Below are 10,316 nucleotides of genomic sequence, written 5' to 3'. Positions count from 1 at the left end.
TGTGCGCGTTTGAGCGTTGCTGTTGGAAAAAAAAAAAAGTCGCGATTTCGGCTGCTTGGAGTAGGTGGGATAAGAACAGCAGATAAGAATATTCCTGGGAGGGACGCAAAAATGTTGAAAAGGACAACAAAACGCGGAGAGCACCGCTCACACGTGGTCCCACTCCATAAAAAGCCGCCTGCGAACACGCGCGCTGAACGGGACACCCTGAGGAAGCATTGCTGGCCAAAGGCACAAAGAGTGTAAAAGCATCTTGGACAGAGAAAGTACAATGCATAGCAAGAAGCTAGGCGGCCAACGAACGCGAGAAAAGTTGACAAACAGAAGTGATGAGGAAGGGGAAGAATGTAAGATGTGTGGAATGAAACTATAGGGGAGGGGTTGCGAAATCACATAGGAAGAGCGCGAAAGCGGCAGTGAAGCAAGAAAGAAAGGGTGTGAAGAAGGGAAAAAATAATTAACAGAGAAGTGGAAAAGGAACAAGTGAAATGAGACGCGAAAAAGCCTTCATAATAACAGCAATTGGCCATTCTAGGCAAGAAATGTAAAGAAGAAAACAAATAAAATTACAGGCAGCGACGAAAAGCTTAGACCTACGTCTGACGACCGGTTTGCGGAAAAAAACGACATCGCCCTTTATGTGAATATGATTGAGGGAACTCTGACGCTAGCCTGTCTCTTGCCAAAGTAATTCGAAAGGCTTGAGTTATCCCTCTGGTAAGGCGCGGTTTCCATTTTTCGTGTTCGAGCGGTTTTGAAAGGATGGCACGCAGTCGCAATCCCCTTGCTGTGGACATAAAGAGGTCTGCTGGCCACTCTGTTCACAGCAGTAACGTGGAGACGGGTTATCAGGCATCGATTTTATACCTATGTGAACGAGCGCGCTGTAATGCTATTTGTTAGGGAATATTTATGCCCCACTTATCGGGACAAAACGCGCGTAAAAGCCGGAAAGAATGATCTATGAAGAGTGAACATTCGTCGTTATTTGCATAATTTCCAACTGCGTTTGTTTGCGCTACTGGGCACGTTATAGTGTTAAACTGAAATATAGTTACCAGCAGGCTGAGCTTGGTGTAAAAGAACTGAACGATCCAGCTTCCGACCACATGACATGTGTATCCGCAAGGAGTGATCAGCATCTTATTTTTACATTGCTGGATCACGAAAGTTCTTCGCTAAATCAACGTGTGATGCATGCAGAAAAGCTCCTACTTGCTGACAAAAATGAAATGCGAAACCTTCGTTCCGCAGATTTTACACGCCTAAAGGATAAATGAGGCCTTATGTGTCCGTCAGGTTTTCTTGGGTTTCTGGAAAAGCTAGAAAATCTTTTCACCAGCTGTTTCAGCATGCACGAGCTTCACCGCGAAAGTGTGATGGGTATTATCGCACTTTTTCGTTGCAAGCACAAGGAGCGTATTGGCTGTCCTGATCACTCTGAATGCTGAGATGATGGCATTTTATATGACAAAAAGGTTGCACTTTTTTGTGAAGGCCGTGCCAGGCTGCAGAAGCGCGAAGCGGCGAAATATCTTAAACTTTGTCGCACCGCGTAAGTCGCACTTTCTGCAAAATGTTTAAGTATTTAATTTTCTATATATTTTTCTTACGAATGTCATTATTTTCAAAGTGTGTTTACTTGAGGGTGTCACAGTATGTAACTATTTAACATGCAGGACTATATACATCTGTTTGCGCTTTTGTAATACGATTTCACATGCGTGCATTCGACTATTCAATGTCGGTGTGTATATACAGGTACCCACAAAAGTTTTCGGAACGCCGAGATCAAGAAAAACATCAATTTCCTCCCTCATTAGAAGCGCAGCCAGGCACTGAGGGGTGCATTGTGCAGGTCGCGCTGAGAACTACAAAGCATACACTTCACATCATGAATGAATGAATTACTGGGCTTGGGTGCCCAGTAATTAGGCTTTGTTGCTATTTTCGTGTTGCGGGCGCCTGTACATGTCTGTAATCTTTTATTGTGCCGATGGTTTTCCGTTTTCGTGATTTATTTTCTCGTGCGGGTTCAGGTTTTGCAGTGAACACAATGTTATCCCATCTGAATATATGTAGGCATTCCTTTGCGTTCGGAGTGCAGTTCTAATGCACAGAAAGCAGCCATTGCATCATCAACGTCGTCGTGTCTGAGAAGCGTCTCAGTTGTGCATTTTCGCTTCATTCAGTTTCATCTTTCTCAAAGCTAGCTGCAATGAATTTGTTCAGTGATGTGATGCCATGCAACCATATTATATCCTGCTATTGTTCTCCTTGTTCCGCCACTGTAAAAAACCAGTGTCAGTACGCCTGTGAATTTGTATTGGATTGGACAAATAAAGGAAGAATATAGATTTAATTGAGATGTGTTGTGTTATCATAACGAGTGCCGTGAAGTGAAACTGTCGAGGTCATCTGCGGACCCATAGCTAATCACTACCCCATTTCGTCGGGAAGACATTCAACCTGACCCTCCTGAAAAGAAGAAAAATGAAACCTCGGAAGGACCGAGGTAAGCAGTCGGCCTTTTTTCCCCAAATGGAACGCTCTTGCAGATCGGTGATGTAAAAAAAGGGGGGGGGGGGGGGGATACAGCGCATCTCTCCGATCTTGGAACCCCAAGGGATGTACGTAGGCCTGTGCAGAGCGATATAATTCTTTTCGGCATACGCAGCGTCAGCAGCACTAAGCGGCTGCAATTTTAGTAACTGGTATTTATGGTTTCCGGGCCCTTCTAATGGCAAGCACCATCTGAAGGCCGCGTGGCTCCAGACACTTGAAGGCCCTAACTATAAAACGCTGTTTACACAAATGGCGACATATTAATGTTGAAGCACCATGTGTGCCTGCAATAAATAAGTTTAATTCCTGTATGAGCAGTGACTATGCTTTAAATTCACAATATTTGCATCAATTTCTAAATTCATGGCCTCTTGTTAAGGCTTTCATTGTCTCTACTGCTGTACACGACAAGCGAATTGTTGGTTTCCAGGTATGCCAACGCGTTTTAAAAGGCTTGGTAACCATCCCTTTTGCTCTGCTGAATCATGTGCATTGCATGACAGCCTTAAAAAAAGGGCTTCCAGGTTCGCACCTTGGTTAGGGTCCCAAATCATTCCGGCTGTTTTTTCTTGCTTTACGGCAGATATTGCGCGCTGGTGTTCGGAACTGATAAGTGCCCTTTTGATGAAGCTTATAATGCCTATTTTTCTCTGTTAGGTGACTAATATTCAACTTTAAGCGCCTATTTTTGGCTCCTAAGACGTGATTTTTCAGTGCCTAAGAATCCGATCTTTAGTCATAAGGCATTGCGTGTACAGGTTGGCTACTTTTCAAGCATATTCTCCCCTCCGTCCTTCAAAAGATCTGCTGTTACCTGATCCTCACCAGCTGCTTTTCCCATTTTCATTGATGATGATAATGATGATGTCCTCAGGCTTAAGTTAATGGCACATTGCTATAGTGCCTAGAATATACTAACATTGCTCCAAAGGCATTCTTCCTCTTTCATTACTGGTGGGATGCCCACTGCTGTGCACTACTGCCTCTAATTAACCTCCTGATTACATTGGCTACTGTAAAGATTTGTGTAGAGCTCTTCGGCTACTTTAGCTATCTTATTCATATTCCTAATGACATTACCCTCTTTGTTTCTTAACAATACATCTGGTTTTTTCCTTTGCTGAGTTGCCATAACTCTTGCCACGTCATTATTCCATGTCATCTTCCTCTTCTTTCATCCCCTCTGCTTTTTTATCTGACACTTGGGTACAACCACAGGGCTGTTTGTTCCGCCGTTCAAAATTTCTCAATAAAGTTTATCCTCTCCCTCTCCTATTCGAATCACACCGGCTGCCATGCTAGTCCTTAAAATATTTCCATTTCTGTCTTTGTCGAACTAAAACACCCCCCGCTGTCTTCAAAAGTGCCGCCTGGTGATACTGTCGTCGACCACCTTTTTTTTCTGTCTTTCTTTTAATTTTCCGTCTGAAGCATTTGGCTGATTAGCTTTGCTATATATCTCCCGATTTTTGGTCGATACCCTAATGTGGATATGCGCCATTCGTTGTTTCGATTGTCATCGTCATCATGCGGCCAACCGGGCGCCATTGAGCTGAAGTGCAGTGGACCCGGGCTGACGAATGGAGCAAGTGGATTAAGGAAATGCGAGCAGCTATGCAGGTGAGTAGCTCGGCTGTAAGGTCGCCAACAGTATGGTGACTCGCGGGTCAGGTGTGCCTTCCAACGATATTGTATCGCCAGTCAGCAGCTGATCGACATGTATACCAGCCTAGCGAAAGCGATCGCAGCGCAGGTGGTGGACGCTATGCCTAGTCCTGCAATGATTTCATCATTGCAGAATCTGGGAATATACCAGATATTTTCGCGCGATTTCATTTGATTCTCGTAAGCACAGAGAAAAGGCCTGAACGTACCAGAAGCCACCCCTTCGCGTAACCCTAACCGGCCTTGTGGGAGGAACGGCTGACCGGCTTCATGTCCGATAGCCAGCTGCGGCTGGTAGATATATAGGCCGTACAGAACGGCCACCGAAGCCATGGTAGACCAGGAACAAGGACCCCACCCAGAGCAACAGGCGACCAGACCAGATTTCGTAAAAGTTTTTAAGGCGAAAGCCTTTAATGCCTCATCGTTGTCGACAGAAGGTTGTCAGCAGAAGGTTGTCAGCAGCGGTGTCACGCTTTTGACGGGTGTCCACCGAGATATGTGAGACAGTTACTGCGTAATTTCCTTTCCTCAAATACAATTTTCATTTTCTTCATTACGGCCCCTTTTCCTCTTTCTTCTTTCACTCCCACTTCCTCCCTTCCTGTACGGTGCGGTTCAGGTGTCCACCGAGATGACAGAGAATTACTACGCCATTTCCTTTCCCCAAAAAGCGTTGCTTTCAAAGGGCAAGGCATCGCGCCGAACGGGTGGTGGCGTTCCGTAGACTCCCTGGCAGCGCTACAACACGCTATCGCGGTCCACTCCTAAAGGCGAAGCGTAAGCGTCATTAATTAGCAGCTAATTAGCATTTAGTCATTAATCAGTAATTAAGTATTGATTAGTAATTTGTTATTACTTAGTAATTAATTATGAGTGACGTCATCCAGTGGTGACATCACCAGTGCCACAGAGGCAGTCAAAGTGGTGCGGAAAACGCTTTCGCCTCTACGCACTTTAGACAGTCAAAGTGCCCCCTGAATTTTTTCTCTCCGTATTCGTACATCCGTAAATGCTGGTTACGGGCGATATTTAAACGCAACTAGCTAGGAACTTTTCTTTCCAACGTATGCGGCATTTCCGTGACATCCATGGACGCAATACTTATGTCATTGCACGGTAATTCTTGCCGCATCATGGAGCTACCACATCGACACGAATAAACACCCAACATTAGCAAGGGTGGGCATTATCAGTTTTGAAAATAATTAACAAAAAGCTCTCAAACCCCATAACTCTGTACGCACCCAAAAAGCGCGCGCGTGCTTCGACCACTGACTCTAATTTTCTCCGTTCCCGTGGGAATTTGCTTTTGAAGCCTGTACTGCGCCAACCGGCATTCTGACGGTTGAAGAGTGGTGCGTTCGCTCCTGCTGTCCATTGCTTACTGAGCACGCGCGACACTGTTCCACGTCCAGACGTATGTGTACTCTTGACGAACGCGTGATTATTTCTGCGACCACCGCGTGTAACCCGCGCGAAACTGGCTTAGCTTCTCCAACCTCCGCTCTCCGGTCGTTGTGCAGGATCCTGGAAGAGAGGGAAACAAACCTTCGCCTTTCCAGTCATGGGCAGGTTTATACGAGGTCTGTTAGAAAAGTATCCGACCTTTGGCCAAAGAAAAAAAAACTGGCATAACTGGAGCGTTGGAAACCTAATCACCTTCAAAGTAGTCTCCTTGGGGCTCCACACACTTCTCCCAGCGGTGCTGCCATTGTTGGAAGTATTCCGAAAAGGCCCCTTTCGGAATGGAGTTTAGCTCAGCTGTCGTTGCAGCCATAATGTCCTCTCTTGTCTGAAATCGCGCTCCTTTCAATGTCCTCTTGACTTTGGGAAACAGCCAGAAGTCGCAGGGGGCCATATCAGGAGAGTAAGGAGTCTGTTAAACTACAGGAGTCTGGTTTTTCGCCAAAAAAGTCTCAATCAAGTGCGAGGAATGTGCAGGAGCATTGTGATGGATGCGCCAATTTCCTGTTGACCTCAACTCCGGTCTCTTGCGCCGCACAGCACCACGTAGGCGACGGAGGACGTCCCTATAATACTCTTTGGTGATTGTTTGACCCTGTAGGGTGCGTACTCGTCATGGTGTGCCACACAGAGGGAGTCAAAGAAAGCTGTCAGCATCACTTTGGCATTGCTGCTCACTTGGCGGGCCTTCTTTGGTCTCGGTGACATGAAATGCTTCCACTGTGACGACTGGGATTTGGTTTCCGGATTGTACCCGTACATCCAAGACTCGTCACCAGTGATTATGGTGTTTATGAAGTCGGGGTCACTGTTTGTGGAATCTAGCATGTCCTGCGAGACTTCAACACGAAGCTGCTTTTGCTCCGCCGTGAGCAGCTTCGGCACGAATTTCGACGCAATTCTCTCCATGGCCAAATCTTCGGGGATAATAGAAGATTCTGGTGTGGGCTAGATGGTTCATGCTTAATAAACAGATTCACAACAGCGCTACGGAACGAGGACAGAAGGAACACGAAAAACACAGCGCGCGTCCTGTGTTTTTCGTGTTCCTTCTGTCCTCGTTCCGTAGCGCTGCTGGGAACGATAATAGAATGTGCAGAAAAATTGCTGATGTCCACCTCTCCTACAATTTCTCGGATAGTCACACGACGGTCCCGCATCACCACAGCGTTCACTTCGGCAATGACCTGGTCATTTCGGTATGTTGATGGCCGACCGGAGCGTGGCTCGCTCTCCGCCGATGTGCGGCCATCTTTAAACCAATTGTACCGCTGTTTAATTTGTGTGCTGCTCATAGTATCTTCACCGAAAGCCGCACTTAGTATTCCGAACAGTTTCCATTTCGTTGTCATCCCGTTTCTGGCAAAATTTGATGCAGTAGCGCTGCTCCTGTCGCTCCGCCGTTTTCCTTGTAATAAAAAACCGACGAGAGCACTGCGCACTGCCTCACTCAAACGCTGCGTCCCAGCGACTGACGCTATCGGCAGGCCGGAAAATATTCGTACATGCGCACGAAGGTTCAAGGTCGGCTGGTGCAAGCGCGCTTGTTTCATATCCATCAGGTGTTCGCAAAAAAAAAAAAAAAGTCGGATACTTTTCTAACAGACCTCGTATATGCAACTTTTCAAGAGTGCGCCCCTGTCTGTACAATGTATTTCTTGATTCTTTTCGCCGAAAGAAATGGGGACCAATGCGGATTTACAATATAAAATTTCTCCCTAATGAACAAACGTCACTTCCCTCCCTCCTTTTCTTTTTTTTTTCAATCCACCCTTGTTTCAAGTCGAATCTATGTTTGCTCGAGTCCCTTTGGCGGACAGCATATATTTTTTGCAAAATTGATGAAAAATTTTTCATTGCGCGAGCAGATGAGGTGCACAGAAACGGTTCTCAACAAATTTAATTTTAGTACAAACAGTTAAGTGGAGAAAAGGGGGACATATTTGTCCCGTTAGCACTAAATGAGGATGAACAAAATGTGACGTAGTTTCTTCTAACCACTTCATGAACTTGTTCGCACTTGTTCGCTTGTTGTTGAACTTGTTCGCACTACTCTCCCGTCTTGGAACACCAACGGCATCTACGCCTTTGTTCGACTTTTAACGGGGTTGTGTTCTTTACGAATTAGCCGAACTTTTTCGAGACGCCAACTCTGTTTGGACATTCATTTTTTTTACCCACCACGTTCATTCGGAAGGGCGTCTTACCTTTGGCTGTTCTGAATGCGTGGCTGTTGATGATTTGACGCCCAAGAACAAGTTCTACATACGATGTTTGAGAATTAACGCTGAATGTTCAGTCGTTAAATGTCCTATTTTCAGTATGGCGAAAAAAAATTGCTTTCCTCTTATCACTTGTAATCTCAAACCTTAGGAACAAGTGCACGTTGCGATCTAGAAAAAAGGAATCACTCGCCGGGCATTTTGATTTTTTTTTTTGTCAGATGGAATATAGGCAAAGACTTGCAACGCGCCCGAAAAAAAGAACGAAGTTTCAGGGTCTCGACTCACTCATCTAACGGACGCGGCTGAAATCATTTTTAACCAAGTCATTGAAACCTTAAGACAGGTGGGAGCACAGCATAAGTGGGACTGCAACGTCCCAATGCCTGTTACGAGCCGTTTAGTATGGGGAACAAAGAGGGACGTATGTGTCCCATTGTCCCACAAAGGGTTAACACGCCATACACCTTCACACAGCAAACCGGCGCCCCTGCGGGGGTTCCTTGGAAGACGCCAAGTGATGTAGCGCAGCATACGGAAGCAGCTCCCAGTCGCAAGCTCCAGAAAACCAGCCAAGCGATCGTTCCGTCATAACGCCAGAAATCTCGGAGCCCACACATGTACAGGCCCCACAGACACGTTGCAAAGCGTCGCGCCGAAGGAATCATTTATCGATCGACTTGCATGAAAGCAGCGGCATTTCCTAAGACCGCTCTGCCTCTGTGCGGATAGTTAGCCAAAGCTGCTCGGCCCCGCTGGAGTCCGTCATGCCTCTCACCCCCGGGAAGATTTTGGGGTTTAGGATGGCGAAGAATAACAGAGATTGAAATCGATTGGCTTCTCAAGCCTCGAGCCATTCATGCAGTAAAGAGCGGTCAACTGAAAATTGCCGAGCGCGTGTACGTCTTCAAGGTTTGTTCCCAGAAGCACTTACGCTGATTTTGTGAAAATGTTCCTATTCTAAGCACGTTTAACTAAGATATGAGAAAGACAATTAGACAAAAATTGCAACGGAGTAAAACCGCGGTAAAACCTGAGTAAAACGAAGTGACACGAAACTGCATGAAACCAAATCTGGCGCCGAATCTGCCGTAAGCATTTCGCGGCCTCCGTGCATCTGTTCAACAAGCCAGTTTTCTTTTCTGAAAATATGGCTAACCTTTGTAACCGGTGACAATGGCTATACCATATTCACATTTCGTTACCCTAAATCATTTCTAAACACAACGATCAAGCACCGGAGTGCTCTACCGGTGCTACCGATGATTATGTCCATGTTGGCAACTCTTTGAAACGGCGTAACGGTAAAGTGTACTAGTACACTTTAGTAACGGCGTCCTTATCCATCATGGAGGAAGGAAATAGTTTTCCTTCCTCCATGTTATCCATGGTCCAGGAAAAAAAAGCAAATCCTTCATGTGGGGGGCCTCATGCGCGCTCCCCGCTCAGGTTGAGGACAGCTGCGTCGTCTGCTACGGCGGCCGCCATTCTCGCGCCCGCGGCAAGCAGGTTTCGTTCTCGGGGGGGGGGGGGGGGGGGGGCTGTTTGCTTTTCGCTTGCCGCGGGTGCTTGAAATAAGAAAAATAAGGAGTCTTGCGGTGCGCTTTTGTTTTACATGAGAATAGAATACTAAATTTTGTTGGACAGCCTTCTGCTTTTAAAAACAAAAACAAGACAAGCAGCCAACGTCAAGGCGTGGACGGTAACAAGGAAAGCGGGTATGCAAGATATGCGCCAATTATGTCAGTGAAGCTTCTCTAGAATCTATCGCTATAGTTCGAAATCGATCTCTTATGCACTGACCCCGTTGGTGCGTCGAAACAGCACTCCACCCCAACATAAATTTGCGTCGTTAGCTATTTACTCGCGGCGGCTTATAGAAACTATATGCGTGGCAGAATCACGCCGCTAGCCTGCAAAATTTTTAGTCAATGTAGGACTTCAGCTGAACGGAAGGAATTAATATGGGTACCACCTGTCACCACCAGGGAGTTGAAGGAAACGAGCGCGCACACGCTTCGGCCCGAGCTTTTCTTCCCCGGCATCCTTCTACGTTCTCCCTTCCTGATTCAGGCTCCCCCTCTCCGCTAACGACATATTCAGAAATATTGCAACATTTGCGCCTTGAAAGGCAGACACTCCCGAGGCCCGCTAAGAGTCTCAGTAAATCAGAGGAATGTCACCTTCGCAGGCTACAAACTATGTCTTTCAATAACCCAGCTACGCTTCACGCCATTGAGCCCGAGTCCTTTTCGGCACAGTGCAAATTTTGTGGCCAGAAGGCAAACTTGTACCACATGGTATGGGCTTGTCAGAAAAATGACAGCATTGACATCATAAATTAGCCAACGCGGGAGGGCTGGGAGGCGGCCCTGTCCAGCTCGGACCTCGAGGAAC

This window comes from Amblyomma mixtum, chromosome 3 (assembly GCF_055824585.1).
Source record: "Amblyomma mixtum isolate Tamu chromosome 3, ASM5582458v1, whole genome shotgun sequence".
In the NCBI taxonomy this organism is placed as follows: domain Eukaryota; kingdom Metazoa; phylum Arthropoda; class Arachnida; order Ixodida; family Ixodidae; genus Amblyomma; species Amblyomma mixtum.
Note: the sequence above shows the minus strand (reverse complement) of the source record.